The following is a 19,006-nucleotide window of genomic DNA, read 5'->3' as shown; positions in this document are numbered from 1 at the left end:
TCTTGGGTTTGGTTAGGTAAGGTTAGGTTAAGTTCGGACTGGTGGCTACGTATATGTGTTACGGCTGCACTAGACTGTAACACACTGTCGTGTATGTGTTACGGCTGCACTAGACTGTAACACACTGTCGTGTATGTGTTACGGCTGCACTAGACTGTAACACACTGTCGTGTGGCGTGTTACGGCTGCACTACTGTAACACACTGTCGTATGTGTTGCGCTGCACTAGACTGTAACACACTGTCGTGTATGTGTTACGGCTGCACTAGACTGTAACACACTGTCGTGTATGTGTTACGGCTGCACTAGACTGTAACACACCGTCGTGTATGTGTTACGGCTGCACTAGACTGTAACACACTGTCGTGTATGTGTTACGGCTGCGCTAGCTGTAACACACTGTCGTATGTGTTATGGCTGCACTAGACTGTAACACACTGTCGTGTATGTGTTACGGCTGCGCTAGGCTGTAACACACTGTCGTGTATGTGTTACGGCTGCACTAGACTGTAACACACTGTCGTGTATGTGTTACGGCTGCACTAAGACTGTAACACACTGTCGTGTATGTGTGTACGGCGCACTAGACGTAACACACTGTCGTGTATGTGTTACGGCTGCACTAGGCTGTAACACACTGTCGTGTATGTGTTACGGCCAGCTAGACTGTAACACACTGTCGTATGTGTTACGGCTGCACTAGACTGTAACACACCGTCGTGTATGTTACGGCTGCACTAGATCTAAATAACACTGTCGTGGCGTGTTACGGCTGCACTAGACTGTAACACACTGTCGTGTATGTGTTACGGCTCACTGAACTGTAACACACTGTCGTGTATGTGTTACGGCTGCACTAGACTGTAACACACTGTCGTGTATGTTACGGCTGCGCTAGACTGTAACACACTGTCGTGTATGTGTACGGCTGCGCTAGGCTGTAACACACTGTCGTGTATGTGTTACGGCTGCACTAGACTGTAACACACTGTCGTGTGTGTGTTACGGCTGCACTAGACTTAACACACTGTCGTGTATGTGTTACGGCTGCACTAGACTGTAACACACTGTCGTGTATGTGTTACGGCTGCACTAGACTGTAACACTGTCGTGTATGTGTTGCGGCTACTGAACCTGTAACACACTGTCGTGTATGTGTTACGGCTGCACTAGGCTGTAACACACTGTCGTGTATGTGTTACGGCTGCACTAGACTGTAACACACTGTCGTATATGTTACGGCTGCACTAGACTGTAACACTGTCGTGTATGTGTTGCGGCTGCAGTAGACTGTAACACACTGTCGTGTATGTTACGGCTGCACTAGACTGTAACACTGTCGTATATGTGTACGGCTGCACTGAAGCTGTAACACACTGTCGTGTATGTGTTACGGCTGCACTAGACTGTAACACACTGTCGTGTATGTGTTACGGCACTAGACTGTAACACACTGTCGTGTATGTGTTACGGCTGCACTAGACTGTAACACACTGTCGTGTATGTGTTACGCTGCACTGAACCTGTAACACACTGTCGTGTATGTGTTATGTGCACCTAGACTGTAACACACTGTCGTGTATGTGTTACGGCTGCACTAGACTGTAACACACTGTCGTGTATGTGTTCAGCTGCACTAGACTGTAACACACTGTCGTGTATGTGTTGGCTGCACTAGACTGTACACTGTCGTGTATGTTACGGCTGCACTAGACTGTAACACACTGTCGTGTATGTGTTATGGCTGCACTAGACTGTAACACACTGTCGTGTATGTGTTACGGCTGCACTAGACTGTAACACACTGTCGTGTATGTGTTCAGCTGCACTAACTGTAACAACACTGTCGTGTATGTGTTACGTGCACTAGACTGTAACACACTGTCGTGTATGTGTTATGGCTGCACTAGACTGTAACACACTGTCGTGTATGTGTTACGGCTGCACTAGACTGTAACACACTGTCGTGTATGTGTTATGGCTGCACTAGACCTGTAACACACTGTCGTGTATATGTTTACGGCTGCACTAGACTGTAACACACTGTCGTGTATGTGTTATGGCTGCACTAGACCTGTCACTGTCGTGTATGTGTTACAGCACTGTAACACACTGTCGTGTATGTGTTACGGCTGCACTAGTGTACACTGTGTATGTGTTACGGCTGCACTAGACTTAACACACTGTGTATGTGTTATGAAACACAATTAGAATTATTTAGTTTAGCTGGTGATTGATCCCCTTTTCTTCACTTGGTGGTTAGCTTAGGGTAATGTGGGGGTGGTTAATCTTGAGGTGCAGTAAGCCAGGTGGAGGGCCTAATCTTGAGGTGCAGTAGCCAGGTGGAGGGCTATCCTTGAGGTGCAGTAGGGTGGAGGGCCTAATCTTGAGGTGCAGTAAGCAGGTGGAGGCCCTAATCTTGAGGTGCAGTAAGCCAGGTGGAGGCCTAATCTTCAGGTGCGATATGCCAGGTGGAGGCCTAATCTTGAGGTGGTAAGCCAGGTGGAGCCTAATCTTCAGGTGCAGTAAGCCAGATGGAAGGCCTAATCTTGAGGTGCAGTAAGCCAGGTGGAGGGCCTAATCTTGAGGTGCAGTAAGCAGGTGGAGGCTAATCTTGAGGTGCAGTAAGCCAGCTGGAGGCCTAATCTTGAGGTGCAGTAAGCCAGGTGGAGGCCTAATCTTGAGGTGCAGTAAGCTGGGTGGAGGGCCTAATCTTGAGGTGCAGTGAGCCAGGTGGAGGCTAATCTTCAGGTGCAGTAGCCAGATGGAAGGCCTAATCTTGAGGTGCAGTAAGCCAGGTGGAGGGCCTAATCTTGAGGTGCAGTAAGCCAGGTGGAGGGCCTAATCTTGAGGTGCAGTAAGCCAGCTGGAGGGCCTAATCTTGAGGTGCAGTAAGCCAGGTGGAGGGCCTAATCTTGAGGTGCAGTAAGCTAGGTGGAGGGCCTAATCTTGAGGTGCAGTAAGTTAGGTGGAGTGTACATTGCGAATCTTGAAGTGATCCAAATCTCTACAAGGCAGCTCAGTCTTCATTGTGTTGGTTGCCGCAGCTGCCACCCAAACACCCAGGGCAGGAGAGAACAATGAGCGGAAGAGCGGTGTGGTGCGGTGTGGTGTGGTGTGGTGCGGTGTGATGCAGTGTGGTGGTCTCGTCTGCTGAAAAATAATGGACGCAAATTAGCCACTTACCTTACCCAGGGCTGATAAAGATGACAGGTAGTTAGTGACGTTGTGTGTGTCATATGAGAATTATTAGAGACGTTGTTGTGTCATTATGAGGGTAGTTGTATTGTGTGTGTCATTATGAGGGTAGTTAGTGACGTGTGTCATGAGGGTAGTTCGTGACGTTGTGTGTGTCATTATGAGGGTAGTTAGTGACGTGTGTGTCATGAGGGTAGTTAGTGACGTTGTGTGTCATTATGAGGGGTAGTTAGTGACGTGTGTGTCATGAGGGTGTTAATGACGTTGTGTGTGTCATTATGAGGTAGTTAGTGACGTTGTGTGTGTTGTTATGAGGGTAGTTAATGACGTTGTGTGTGTCATTATGAGGGTAGTTAATGACTGTGTGTGTGTCGTTATGAGTAATTATTGACGTTGTGTGTGTCATTATGAGGGTAGTTAGTGACGTTGTGTGTGTCATTATGAGGGTAATTAGTGACGTTGTGTGTGTCATTATGAGGGTAGTTAGTGACGTTGTGTGTGTCATTATAGGGTAGTTAGTGACGTTGTGTGTGTCATTATGAGGGTAGTTAGTGACGTTGTGTGTGTCATTATGAGGGTAGTTAGTGACGTTGTGTGTGTCGTTATGAGGGTAGTTAGTGACGTTGTGTGTGTCATGAGGGTAGTTAGTAACGTTGTGTGTTTCATTATTAGGGTAGTTAGTGACGTTGTGTGTTAGGGTGTGTCATACGGAGGCGAATTTTTTTTTTTTTTTGAGTTTGAAAAATTGGCCCATGGCATTAATGATGTAGTTCTATGTGCAGAATCATGTGATATCTTCAGATTTGAAAAGTTTTCATTTTTGCTAGGTAAATTTTAACTTGAAATCTTATGAAAATTCAGTATTCCACCCTTTTACCAACACCACTAAATAGCTTATTTAAAGTAAAATAAATGTATCAGGTTAATTTATTAGGATGAAAATGATCCAGAATAGTGAAACGAATGATCTTGACACATTTATTAAATTTATTATTCCTTTAGAAAACAAAATCATCAAATACAAAACCGGTTTTACTACTCCGACCGGTGTTGCTGCACACCATAGAACATGTCTTTCTTGCTTCTGTTTCTACTCATCACCTCCCTGCTGACCACCTGAGCTCGGATGTAGCCTTCCCTCCTCTCCTGGCTGTACACATGACTGCTGGCCTCGCTCACTTGCTGTACTAACGCTCTATACTCTCCCTCTGTTAGAGTGTGTCATACGGAGGCGAATTTTTTTTGTTTGAGTTTGAAAAATCGGCCCATGGTATTAATGATGTAGTTCTACGTGCAGAATCATGTGATATCTTCAGATTTGAAAAGTTTTCATTTTTTGCAAGGTAAATTTTAACTTGAAATCTTATGAAAATTCAGTATTCCCACCCTTTTACCAACACCACTAAATAGCTTATTTAAAGTAAAGTAAATGTATCAGGTTAATTTATTAGGATGAAAATGATCCAGAATAGTGAAACGAATGATCTTGACACATTTATTAAATTTAATATTCCTTTAGAAAACAAAATCATCAAATACAAAAACCGGTTTTACTACTTCGACCCGGTGTTGCTGCACACCATAGAGAACATGTCTTTCTTGCTTCTGTTTCTACTCATCACCTCCCTGCTGACCACCTGAGCTCGGATGTAGCCTTCCCTCCTCTCCTGGCTGTACATGTGACTGCTGGCCTCGCTCACTTGCTGTACACAACGCCCTATACTCTGGGTGTGCGAGGGCCAGGCAGGGACATGCATGGGGTTGTCCAGGAAAGCTCTGACTTGAACATTGGTGAGGCTGCAGGTAAGAGGGGGCTCACTGCCAGCCTGGATGTTATCCAGATCTATGAGATCAGTGAGGGTCTTGGCACCTAGATTGACTTCAGGAGTTTTCCTGACCCTGAAGGAATCGTCACCAACTGATTCGTCATGCCCAGATCCTCTCATAAGTCTCATATCCAAGATCTCTTCTCTCCTCCTCATCCTTACTGCAGAGCATTGTCTGCAGAACTGCCTCGGGATGAGCATACCAGGAAGATCTCCTCACAGTCTGCTCCACAATCTGAACAACCTTCCTTGGCTGACTCCTCAGGAGCTCAAGCTGGAAGAAAACATGCCTCGGACCTTCGGAGAACGATGACTTGACCTTGGTGTTGAACCAATTTGGCAAGTAGACACTCACGATGAATTGGACAATAAGTCTCAGGTTGTGAAGCTGGTTCCCTTTCAGTTTATGATAAGCGACCCAAATTCTGCAGAACCTGAGAGCCGTTGTGAGCCACCTAGAATGTGAGACTGGACCTATCTGCAGGTAAGCAAGTCTATCAGGCATGACCCCAGTTTTGATGGCACTGCAAATCATGTAACCATAGTACTGGTCAGTACTCAGGTCGTCAATGACAGTATGTGCAAGCTCAACGAGTGGAGGGCCAACTGTGATTTTTTCAAAGCTCGGATTTATTTCTAACTCAGTGGCAGAGTCCAGCATCTTGCCAAGAGGACCAGACCATCTGTTGTTTGAAAGAGTCTTGCCATCCAGCTCCTGGATCAGATGTCTGAGTGGCAACTCGTTGGTGTGGAGGTCACAAACAATCCAGACCAACTTCCTCCCAATCTTCCGCTCTATCCACTGTATGACCCCCCCTTGCCACCCTGTGTTCGTGTTGGTGCTGTCCCCTCCAATGGCCTGCAGGGTCTGGTCTACGTTCCTCTGAGCCAGTTCACAATGTTATCTGCCACTATCTCAGCTGGTTTCCTGATGTCATCTTTCTCTGGAGTGAAATGCCACAAATACTTCCCTCCTGGTTCACTGCAGCAGGAGTAGTGTTCCTCCTTCACCATGGCAGGGAACAACTTGTCAGAATCTCCAACTTTCATGAACACTTTAGTGTCATCCCTTCTCCCATCAAAGAACAAACAATTGATTCCATTTTCTCTTATCCCCTTATCAAACTCCTCTTCTAGGTTACTGACAAGTTTCTCCTGAGCTCTCCTTACTTTGTTATGATCTATCACCAGGTGAACATCATCAGGTGTTATCAAACCACCGTCAACCCAGGCAGCTGTTGTTATCTCTGCAGTTTCTCTGAGACCAGTGTGGTGTCGCATGCTGGCCAGAGCTATGCTCGGGATATCTTTCCTATTTCGAATCTTTTGCCTGGAAAGTTTGGGATTATTATTTTCTGGGTTAGGGACAAAGTCACCATTCTCCTGGTCAGCACTCGGATCAGCCATGGGGAAGTCATTAAACTCTGAATCAGCTTGACTCCAATCATCGGCCTTTTTTACCTCACCCTGGGCCTTCTCAAGTCTCTTTTTCTCGGCAACTCTTCTCCTCTTCTGTCTCTCTGTGGCAGCCTCCTGTCTCTTGGACTCCGGATTATCTTGGCTAGAAATCATGAGAGCCCCTATACTGCCAGTCTTCTCTCTCTGTGCTTTGACAAATGCCAGTTCGATCACAGGAATCTTCAGTTCACGCTTGCAAACACAGGAGATGTGGGCCTCGGATTTACAGTCGATCGCATCCAAACTCAGGACAGAGAACAATTGGGCACTTGTAAGTAATTATGTCAAATAACTGGTCCAGTTGCTTGCCAAAGCTGTCCGTAACTGCAAGTTTTCCTCTCCCAAGAGAGATATCTTTGCCTTTTTCCTCCCAACTGGCCAGCAGTCTCTCAATAATCTTCTGACTTGTTATGACTGGAGGCTGAACTGAGCGTTAGCCAGGAGTGCACCAGCCAAGACAGCTTTGGTCACATCATTGGCAATGTTTTGTTTGTGTGTAAGTCCTGGTTCTTTTCATACTGGATTTATTCTGATTAAAACACCTCCGTATCTCAAAGAGCATCTCTCAATGTAGGCAACTCCGACTTCAGGAGCTCTCTCCCAGACCCAAGATAGTGACTGAGATGACTGGATTTTTGGTTCCTCGTCCTGACACAAGCAGCCATCGCAAATATTATCAACTTATAAATGCATCAGAATCTGAAACAGAAAAAAATATTGTTAGTTGGGTTGTTAAAGAATGAAGTCAGAAAGCAATGTTCACTATTTAATTGTAATGCACTAATGCAGCTGTACGTTAGATTTTCGATAAATTTCACGCTAAAATTTACCTAGCAAAAGGTTGCAAAATATTGAAACTGAAATTATTTTCTGTTTATATACACTAAAATCTACCAAAAAAGTGATGGGCCATTAGTTTTAGCTGATCTTCCCTCCTATGACACACCCTAATACAATATACATAGACAGTGTAGGTATACAGTATGCATAGACAGTGTAGGTATTGTAGGTACACAAGAACACAAGAATGGAGGAAACTGTAGTGGGCCTATTGGCCCATACTGGGCAGTCCCGTTTACAGTACACTCAAACCCCATTGCTCATATATCCATCCAACTTATACTTGAAGCTATCCAGCGTAATCGAGTTAGTTATGATGTTTGTTTGGTAACTTGTTCCACTCATCCACTACTCTATTTCCAAACCAGTGTTTACCTATCTTGCGCCTAAATCTAAATTTGTCTAATTTAAAACCATTGCTACGAGTTCGCTCCTGGATTGATAGTTTGAGTACCTTTGTTATATCACCTTTGTTTAACCCTGACTTCCATTTATACACCTCGATAATATCGCCCCTCGAGGGAGTGCAAATTAAGATGCTTTAACCTGTCTCTATACTCAAGGTTCCTAATGCCAGGGATTAATCATGTCATTTTCCTCTGAATTTTTTCTAAGGATTCCATGTTCATTCTGTATTACGGTGACCTGAACTAAACCTCGTAATCCATGTGAGGTCTCACAAGCGCAAGATATAATTTTCGGATAACCTCGCTAGTATTTTAACTAACACGCCTTTTGTATGAACCCAAGTACTTTGTTAGCCTTGGTTCAAGCAAATACACATTGTTGTCTTGGTTTAAGACTCCTAGTTATCATTACTCCTAAGTCTTTTTCATAGTCGGATTTAGTCTATAACAACGTTGTTCATCTAATATCTGGTTTCTCTATTTGCATCTCCTAGACTACGTACTTTACATTTGTCCAAATTAAATTTCATCTGCCATTTTTAGACTTGCGAATTTTTTTTTAAGATCTTCCTGTAGTTTTGCTGAGTCCTCGTCAGATTTAATTACACGCCATATTTTAGTGTCGTCAACAAATTTACTTACGTTGCTGTCTAGGCCTATATCTATGTAATTTATGTATATAATAAATAGTAATGGTCCAAGTACTGAGCCTGGGGTACTCCACTAGTGACGTTATCCCAATTTGATTTAGTGCCGTTAATGCTTACTCGCTATTTCCTGTCCTGTAACCACGCCTTAATCCATTTTAGAATATCTCCTTCAATTCCATAAGCCTCCACTTTACTCATTAGTCTCTTGTGGGGGACTCTGTCGAAGGTTTTGCTAAAGTCGAGGTATACCACATAATCGGGTCCATCATCCACTGATTTGAAAACAGTTGAAAAGAATGTGAATAGATTAGTCAGACATGAACGCCCACTTGTGAAGCCATGTTGGGAATCATTGATCAACCCCTGCCTCTCCAGGTGATTTCGAATGGAGTTTGAACTTATTGCTTCCAGCAACTTGCCTACAATATACCCGTTTTTAAGAACATGTTAAACAAGCTTGCTAAGGACATACTAAGCGTTTCCTTACATTCCTTTAATACTCTGGCAAATATCTCTTCGGGACCTGGTGACTTGTCAGGCTATAGTTTGTCTATTTGTTTAATAACATTGTTACTAATCACTACTTTCTCGCTTAATAAATTTTCTTTTCTCTGTATAAAGTCGGTGCCCCGGGTATCATGTTTAAATTTTGGGTGGTGAAAATTGTTGAAAAATACCTGTTCAGATTATTGCTCATTTCTCTGCCGGTATCTGACTGTATTGGGGTTTGACTTCGCCTGCCTTGCTACCTTCAGTTCATTATTCCTCTTTTCTTATCTCGGTCTTAACCCTATTGGCCAATACTTGATAAATAATCTCGGGGTAAACTTCACCATGAGTTATTCTCTTACCTATAGCCTTCTTTTGTCCAATAATATTCTTAAAATAATTATTTATCCATTTAGGGTCATTGTTATTTGATCTGAGATTTTTGTATGTTATGTTCTGCCTTTGTGCATTAAGTAACTCATTATTTAAATTGTTGTGGAACTCGTCAACCTCAGATCTCATGATCAGGTCAACCTAAGCAGTCATATTTTGTGAGGTTATCGTTGTCAGTTCTCCAGATGAAGTGAGGTCGTCCTCTGTGGGTACATTGTGTGAGGTCGTGTAATTCATTCCCAAATGTGATACCCCTTCTCTCAGCTGCCTTTTTAATCTGGGACTTTAATGGAATTTTTCTTGTGACAGACATTAAGTTCTACTTTGAATCTCACTGCTTTGTGATTGTTGTTAGCAAGTTCGTTCCCTCCCTCGACATTATTTTTGAGGTTTTCTCTGTTTGACAGAACTAAATCGAGTATATTATTACCATGGGTGGATTCGGCTATATGTTGGCTTAAGAAACAGGCCTGAACTGTTTCAAGAAAATCCTCTTATTCTGAGTTACCCGTAAGGTCGATCCATCTATTTGAATAAAGTTAAAGTTGCCTACTATACAGACTGGATGCCCTGGGCATTTCATCCCAAATAAGTCGCTCGTTAACTCTATCAAGATTAGGAGGTCTAGTATATATAACTCCTATGATTAATTTTCCCCTACGGTTAATTCTAGGTATACAATATACATAGACATTGCAGGTATTCAATATACCTAGACAGTGTAGGTATACAATATACATAGTATAGGTATACAATATACATAGACAGTGTAGGTTTTTTTTTAGTTTAGTTTAACAAATTTATTGACAAAGCTTGGAGTACAGTTTGCCTATTCTGAGTAATTCAGTCAGGTCTTGACACTGGGGGTGGTATCACTTCTCACTGCCACGCAGGACAGAGGTTTATACACAAAGAAATACATCATATATATACAATCAACACCTCAATCCGCCAGGATTCGAACCCACGGCCCACGAGCCCATGACTGTGACAAGGGAACGCTAACCTCTGGACCACCAGGATACTAAAAGCAGTCCTAGACTCTGTTATATTTCACACAAAGACTGTTCAACGAGCTTATGGCGCCGTGAACCTCTAATGGGGACTACCCGTATCACGTAGGTGGTCAGAGTAACGCTTTACCAAATCCGGCTTCGAAACACAAGGATCCATTGATGCCAGATTCCTAGACTTTGTTATATTTCGCACAAAGCCTGGTAAAACGTTACTCTGACCACCTACGTGATACGGGTAGTCCCCATTACAGGTTCACCGCGCCATAAGCTCGTTGAACAGGCTTTGTGTGAAATATAACAGAGTCTAGGACTGATTTTAGTATCCTGGTGGTCCAGCGGTTAGCGTTCCCAGGTCACAGTCATGGGCTTGTGGGCCGTGGGTTCGAATCCTGGCGGGTTGAGGTGTTGATTGTATGTAGAAGTCCGCGTGTTTATTGGGCTAATGAAATATATATATATATATATACCTCGGTAAGCAAAGTCCATTCGGTTTAATAATAGTCAACAAAGTCATAATATGTTATTTCCAGTATGGTAGGCCGTGGGACTATACTGAAGACTCACTCGTAACAATGGCTTTAAATTAGACAAATTTAGATTTACAAGTAGACGCGAGATTGGTAAATATTGGTTTGAAAATAAAATAGTGGATGAGTGGAACAAGTTACCAAATACCATCATTTACTCGAATACGCTGGATAGCTTCAATCATAGGTTGGGTGGATATATGGGCGATAGGGGTTGGGTGTATACGGGACTGCCCAGTATGGGCCCTCTGCAGTTTCTTCTATTCTTATGTAATTATTATTATTATTATTATTATTATTATTATTATTATTATTATTATTTTTATTATTATTATTATTGTTATTATTATTATTATTGTTATTATTATTATTATTATTATTATTATTATTATTATTATTATTATTACTATTATTATTATTATTATTATTATTATTATTATTATTATTATTATTATTATTATTATTATTATTATTGTTATTATTATTATTATTATTATTATTATTATTATTATTATTATTATTATTATTATTACTATTACTATTACTACTCCTATTATTACTATTACTATTACTACTCCTATTATTACTATTACTGTATTAATATTATTACGTGGTGTGTGGTTGTTGCTGCCGTGTGGGCTAACATTTTTGTGGGTTAACTTGTCACACGCTTGGTCACTCCACTCAGCTGGTGGAATGTCATTGTGCCAAACATGTGCTCCAGCTAAAGGATCTGATCTGTCATGCCTCCCGTAAGAGTGACACTGGTGTTTGTGGTACAGCTGCGGAAATGTGCCCCTACACCCCCTGTGGTAACCCTTGTCTCCAAACGACCAACCTATATGACCTATAACAAACCTATCCACCAATCACGTTTGTCGTTACACAACCATTACCCATTCATTAATAAATAGTGACATAAATAGTGAAGAATAGTGAGGAATAGTGACACTACGACTGCGTCTTTGCTGTTTGGAGACACTGGTTACCACAGGGGGTGTAGGAACATGTTTCCGCAATTGTAGTACATAGTTGGTCGTTTTGTTATCTAACCTAACCTAACAGCCGTCCGTTAGTTCGACTCCCAGTCAACCATTTTGCTGAATGGTTCCGTAAATTTACTTGTCGGTGAAGTGAAAGGCTGTGTGTTAGTTACTTTGTGTACCGGAAGGCTGTAAGTCGTGTGTGTGTGTGTATAACTAGATATTGGTTTTAGATAATTATTAAGTTAGTTAGTTAGTTAACTAGATAAGCAGTTTGGTACGTTGTTGGGTGTTTATTTATAAGGAATAATCGTCGCTATGAAACTCTTTGAGGTTTGTTGACTTGGTGACCCCGGACAGAAACTCACCTTGGACGGAAACTCACCCGGACAAATACTCACTGGACAGGTTATTTGTTATAATATTGACCTTAGGTTAGGTTAGTTATGTCTGGTGAGTTTTCTTCTACCTGGTGTTGACCTATTTCTCTCTGAATGTTATCTAACGATTACATAAGAACATGAGAATGGAGGAAACTGCATCGGGCCTATTGGCCCATACTGGGCAGTCCCATTTACACCCAACCCCTATTGTTTGAAGCTATCCAGCGTATTCGAGTTAATGATGATATTTGGTAACTTGTTCCATTCATCCACTACTCTATTTCCAAACCAATGTTTACCTATCCAGCGCCTAAATCTAAATTTGTCTAATTTAAAACCATTGTTACGAGTTCGCTCCTGGTTGGATAGGTTGAGTACCGTTGTAATGTCCCCTTTGTAGAATGTCATTAAGAGTAGAATGTCATTAAGGGTAGAATGTCATTAAGAGTAGAATATCATTAAGGGTAGAATGTCATTAAGGGTAGAATGTCATTAAGAGTAGAATGTCATTAAGAGTAGAATGTCATTAAGGGTCGAATGTCATTAAGGGTAGAATGTCAATAAGGGTAGAATATCATTAAGAGTAGAATGTCATTAAGAGTAGAATGTCATTAAGGGTAGAATGTCATTAAGGGTAGAATGTCATTAAGAGTAGAATGTCATTAAGAATGGAATGTCATTAAGGGTAGAATGTCATTAAGGGTAGAATGTCATTAAGGGTAGAATGTCATTAAGAGTAGAATGTCATTAAGGGTAGAATGTCATTAGGGGTAGAATGTCATTAAGGGTCGAATGTCATTAAGAGTAGAATGTCATTAAGGGTAGAATGTCATTAAGGGTAGAATGTCATTAAGAGTAGAATGACATTAAGGGTAGAATGTCATTAAGAGTAGAATGTTATTAAGAGTAGAATTTCAATTAGGGTAGAATGTCATTAGGAGTAGAATGTCATTAAGAGTAGAATGTCATTAAGGGTAGAATGTCATTAAGAGTAGAATGTCATTAAGAGTAGAATTTCAATTAGGGTAGAATGTCAATAAGGGTAGAATGTCATTAAGAGTAGAATGTCATTAAGGGTAGAATGTCATTAAGAGTAGAATGTCATTAAGAGTAGAATTTCATTAAGGGTAGAATATCATTTTTGTACTGATTAATAACGTTCATATTGTGGCCAATCAAGAGTTAAGGAGTCCTTTCGGATTACCATATGAATTCTAACCTAACCTAACCTAACCTCCTCCAAGTTGAGTTAGGGTGTTTATTTATCAAAGTTAAGAATAAAGAGAGAGAGAGAGAGAGAGAGAGAGAGAGAGAGAGAGAGGAACACACCGTGAGAACTATGTGAGAGAAACGTGACAAAATAGTCTTGGTGACCCCCAGGGCAGAGGTGTGTGTGAGGGTGGGAACCATTAACACTTCTTACCTCTTATGTGACATTACCGTCTGAAGGTTGTGTATTGTGAGGCTCTCAGAGGTTGTGTATTGTGAGGCTCTCAGAGGTTGTGTATTGTGAGGCTCTCAGAGGTTGTGTATTGTGAGGCTCTCAGAGGTTGTGTATTGTGAGGCTCTCAGAGGTTGTGTATTTGTGAGGCCTCAGAGGTTGTTGTATTGTGGAGGCTCTCAGAGGTTGTGTGTGTAGAGGCTCTCAGAGGTTGTGTATTGAGGCTCTCAGAGGTTGTGTATTATTGAGGCGCTCAGAGGTTGTGTATTGTGAGGCGCTCAGAGGTTGTGTGTGTGAGGCTCTCAGAGGTTGTGTATTGTGAGGCTCTCCAGAGGTTGTGTGTTGAGGCTCTCAGAGGTTGTGTGTGGGGAGGCTCAGGGTTTGTGTATTGTGAGGCTCTCAGAGGTTGTGTATGGGGGCTCTCAGGGTTGTGTGTTGTGAGGCGCTCAGAGGTTGTGTGTGTGAGGCCTCAGAGGTTGTGTGTGGAGGCTCTCAGAGGTTGTGTGTGTGAGCCTCAGAGGTTGTGTGTGTGGGGCCTCAGAGGTTGTGTGTATGAGGCTCTCAGAGGTTGTGTGTGAGGCTCTCAGAGGTTGTGTGTTGTGAAGCTCTCAGAGGTTGTGTATTGTGAGGCGCTCAGAGGGTTGTGTATTGTGAGGCGCTCCAGAGGTTGTGTGTATTGTGAGGCTCTCAGGGGTTGTGTATTGAGGCTCAGAGGTTGTGTGTGTGAGGCTCTCAGAGGTTGTGTATTGTGAGGCTCTCAGAGGTTTGTGTGTGAGGCTCTCAGAGGTTGTGTATTGTGAGGCTCTCAGAGGTTGTGTGTGTGTGAGGCTCTCAGAGGTTGTGTGTGTGGGCGCTCAGAGGTTGTGTATTGTGGGCTCTCAGAGGTTGTGTATTGTGAGGCTCTCCAGGGTTGTGTGTGTGAGGCTCTCAGAGGTTGTGTATTGTGAGGCTCTCAGAGGTTGTGTATTGTGAGGCTCTCAGAGGTTGTTGTGAGGCTCTCAGAGGTTGTGTGTGTGAGGCTCTCAGAGGTTGTGTGTGGGGCTCTCAGAGGTTGTGTATTGTGAGGCTCTCAGAGGTTGTGTATTGTGAGGCTCTCAGGGGTAAGTGTATTGTAGAGGCTCTCAGAGGTTGTGTATTGTGAGGCTCTCAGAGGTTGTGTATTGTGAGGCTCTCAGAGGTTGTGTGAGGCTCCTCAGTGTATTGTGAGAGCTCTCAGTGGGTGTATTGTGAGGGCTTCAGAGGTTGTGTATTGTGAGGCTCTCGGGGTTGTGTGTGGGCTCTCAGGGTTGTGTGTGGGGCTTCCAGAGGTTGTGTGTGTGAGGCTCTCAGAGGTTGTGTGTGTGAGGCTCAGAGGTTGTGTATGTGAGGCTCTCAGAGGTTGTGTGTGTGAGCTCAGAGGTTGTGTGTGTGAGGCTCTCGAGGTTTGTGTATGTGAGGCTCTCAGAGGTTGTGTATTGAGGCTCTCAGAGGTTGTGTGTGTGAGGCTCTCAGAGGTTGTGTATTGTGAGGCTCTCAGAGGTTGTGTATTGTGAGGCTCTCAGAGGTTGTGTGTGTAGGCTCTCAGAGGTTGTGTATTGTGAAGGCTCTCAAGGGTAGTGTATTGTGAGGCTCTCAGGGGTTGTGTGTGTGAGGCTCTCAGAGGTATTGTGTGTGAGGCTCTCAGAGGTTGTGTGTTGGAGGCGCTCAGGGTAGTGTGTGGGGCTCTGGGGGTAGTGTATTGTGAGGCTCTCAGGGTTGTGTGTGAGGCTCTCAGAGGTTGTGTATTGTGAGGCTCTCAGAGGTTGTGTATTGTGGGGCTCTCAGAGGTTGTGTATGTGAGGCTCTCAGAGGTAGTGTTGTGGGGCTTTCAGAGGTAGTGTGTGAGGCTCTCAGAGGTTGTGTATGTGAGGCTCTCAGAGGTTGTGTATTGTGGAGCTCTCAGAGGGTTGTGTATTGGAGGCTCTCCAGAGGTAGTGTATTGTGAGGCTTTCAGAGGTAGTGTGTGTGGGGCTCTCAGAGGTTGTGTATTGTAGAGGCTCTGAGGGTAGTGTGTGTGGGCTTTCAGAGGTAGTGTATTGTGAGGTCAGAGGTTGTGTGTTGAGGCTCTCAGAGGTTGTATGTTGTGAGGGGCTCTCCAGGGTTGTGTATTGCAGGGCTCTCAGAGGTTGTGTGTTGTGAGGCTCTCAGAGGTTGTGTATGTGGGCTCTCAGAGGTATTGTGTTGTGAGGCTCTCAGGGTTGTGTATTGTGAGGCCTGAGGTTGTGTATTGTGAGGCCTCAGGTTGTGTGTGTTGAGGCTCTCAGAGGTTGTGTGTGGCTCTCAGAGGTTGTGTGTGGGAGGCTCTCTCAGAGGTTGTGTGTGAGGCTCTCAGAGGTAGTGTATGTGAGGCTCTCAGAGGGTTGTGTATTGAGGCGCTCCAGGGTTGTGTGTGAGGGCTCTCAGAGTGTGAGTGTGTGTGAGGCTCTCAGAGGTTGTGTCATTGTGAGGCTCTCAGAGGTAGTGTGTGGGGCTCTCAGAGGTTGTGTATTGTGAGGCTCTCAGAGGTTGTGTGTGTGAAGCTCTCAGGGGTTGTGTATGTGAGGCGCTCAGAGGTTGTGTGTGTAGCAGGGGCTCTCAGAGGTATTGTGGTGTGAGGCTCTCAGAGGTTGTGTGTTGTGAGGCTCTCAGAGGTTGTTATGTGTGGGCTCTCAGAGGTTGTGTATTGTGAGGCTCTCAGAGGTTGTGTATGTGAGGCTCTCAGAGGTTGTGTGTGTGAGGCTCTCAGAGGTAGTGTGTGTGAGGCTCTCAGAGGTTGTGTATTGTGAGGCTCTCAGAGGTTGTGTATGAGGCTCTCCAGAGGTTGTGTATTGTGAGGCTCTCAGGGTTGTGTGTGTGAGGCTCTCCAGAGGTTGTGTGTTGTGAGGCTCTCAGAGGTTGTGTATTGTGAGGCTCTCAGAGGTTGTGTGTGTAGGCTCTCAGAGGTTGTGTATTGTGAGCGCTCAGAGGTTGTGTGTGTGAGGCTCTCAGAGGTTATTTGTGAGGCTCTCAGAGGTTGTGTATTGTGAGGCTCTCAGGGTTGTGTGTTATGAGGCTCTCAGAGGTTGTGTATGTGAGGCTCTCAGGGTTGTGTATGTGAGCTCTCAGAGGTAGTGTGTGTGGGCTCTCAGGGGTTGTGTGTGAGGCGCTCAGGGTTGTGTATGTGAGGCTCTCAGAGGTAGTGTATTGTGAGGCTCTGAGGTTGTGTATGTGAGGCTCTCAGAGGTAGTGTATTGTGAGGCTCTCAGAGGTTGTGTATTGTGAGGCCTAAAGTTCTTTTTCATTATTGTTTGAAGAAAAATGAATCACCCAGCTTATATATTTCACGTTTCGATAAACCTAACCTAACCTAGCCTAGCAACCCAACCTAACTAACCTAACCTAACCACCAGATAATCTTTGGGTGTTTAATCATCAGGTGAAATAAGCTTGGGGGCGAAGCAACGTGACGGGAAATATTTACGAAAAGGTGAGAGGAGAAAGTGTGACAAATGAGGTGAGTGTTCGTCAAGGCAGTTGAAGGTGAGGTTAGGTGAGGTGAGGCTAGGTTAGGTTAGGAGATGGAGGCTAGGTTAGAAGAGGCTAGGTTAGGTTAGGCTAGGTTAGATGAGGCTAGGTTAGGTTAGGTTAGGTGAGGTGAGGCTGGGTTAGGTGAGGTGAGGCTAGGTTAGGTTAGGTTAGGTGAGGCTAGGTTAGGTGAGGCTGGGTGGTGAGGCTAGGTTAGGTGAGGCTAGGTTAGGTGAGGCTAGGTTAGGTGGGGCTGGGTTAGGTTAGGTTGGGTTACGTTGGGTGAGGCTAGGTTGAGCTAGGTTAGGTGAGGTTAGGTGAGGCTAGGTTGGGTTAGGTGAGGTTACTTCTGTACAGTGTAAATGTTCGTGTCTTCTGTCTATAGTGAGTGTAGTACCTGTCTGTGTGAGTCCTGTCTAGTAGTGAGTGTATACCTGTCTATATGAGTGTAGTACCTGTCTAGTGAGTGTAGTACCTGTCTATAGTGGTGTAGTACCTGTCTATAGTGAGTGTAGTACCTGTCTATAGTGAGTGTAGTACCTGTCTATAGTTGAGTGTAGTACCTGTCTATAGTGAGTGTGGTACCTGTCTATAGTGAGTGTAGTACCTGTCTATAGTGAGTGTAGTACCTGTCTGTAGTGGTGTGAGTACCTGTCTATAGTGAGTGTAGTACCTGTCACTAGTGAGTGTAGTACCTGTCTATAGTGAGTGTAGTACCCTTCTTTAGTGAGTGTAGTACCTTGTCTATAGTGAGTGTAGTACCTGTCTATAGTGAGTGTAGTACCTGTCTATAGTGAGTGTAGTACCTGTCTATAGTGAGTGTAGTACCTGTCTATAGTGAGTATTACCTGTCTATACTGAGTGTAGTACCCTTCTATAGTAGTGTAGTACCTGTCTATAGTGAGTGTAGTACCACTTCTATAGTGAGTGTAGTACCTGTCTATAGTGGTGTAGTACCTGTCTATAGTGAGTGTAGTACTGTCTATAGTAGTGTAGTACCTGTCACTAGTGAGTGTAGCCTGTCTATAGTGGTGTGAGTGCCCTTCTATAGTGGTGTTTTCCTGTCTATAGTGGTGTAGTACCGCACTAGTGGTGTAGTACCTGTCTATAGTGAGTGGTACCTGTCTATAGTGAGTGTAGTACCTGTCTATAGTGAGTATTACCTGTCTATACTGTGTAGTACATTCCTATAGTGAGTGTAGTACCTGTCTATAGTGAGTGTAGTCCACCTTTATAGTGAGTGGTACCTGTCTATAGTGAGTGTAGTACCTGTCTATAGTGGTGTAGTACCTGTCTATAGTGAGTGTAGTACCTGTCACTAGTGAGTGTAGTACCTGTCTATAGTGAGTGTAGTACCCTTCTATAGTGAGTGTAGTACCTGTCTATAGTGAGTGTAGTACCTGTCACTAGTGAGTGTAGTACCTGTCTATAGTGAGTGTAGTACCTGTCTATAGTGAGTGTAGTACCTGTCTATAGTGAGTATTAACTGTCTATACTGGTGTAGTACCTTCTTATAGTGGTGTAGTACCTGTCTATAGTGAGTGTAGTACCCTCTATAGTGAGTGTAGTACCTGTCTATAGTGGTGTGCCTGTCTATAGTGAGTGTAGTACCTGTCTATAGTGAGTGTAGTACCTGTCTACAGTGAGTGTAGTACCTGTCTATAGTGAGTAGCACCTGTCTATAGTGAGTATTACCTGTCTATAGTGTGTGTAGTACCTGTCTATAGTGAGTAGCACCTGTCTATAGTGAGTAGTACCTGTCTATAGTGAGTCGTACCTGTCTATAGTGAGTAGTACCTGTCTATAGACACCCGCTTAATTCAGCTGATTAGACACCTCAGCTTAATTTACCAGAAGATTAGACACCCAGCTTAATTCACCTGAAATTTACCAC

The sequence above is a fragment of the Homarus americanus genome, unplaced genomic scaffold (assembly GCF_018991925.1).
Source record: "Homarus americanus isolate GMGI-L3 unplaced genomic scaffold, GMGI_Hamer_2.0 scaffold25827, whole genome shotgun sequence".
Lineage (NCBI taxonomy): Eukaryota > Metazoa > Arthropoda > Malacostraca > Decapoda > Nephropidae > Homarus > Homarus americanus.
Note: the sequence above shows the minus strand (reverse complement) of the source record.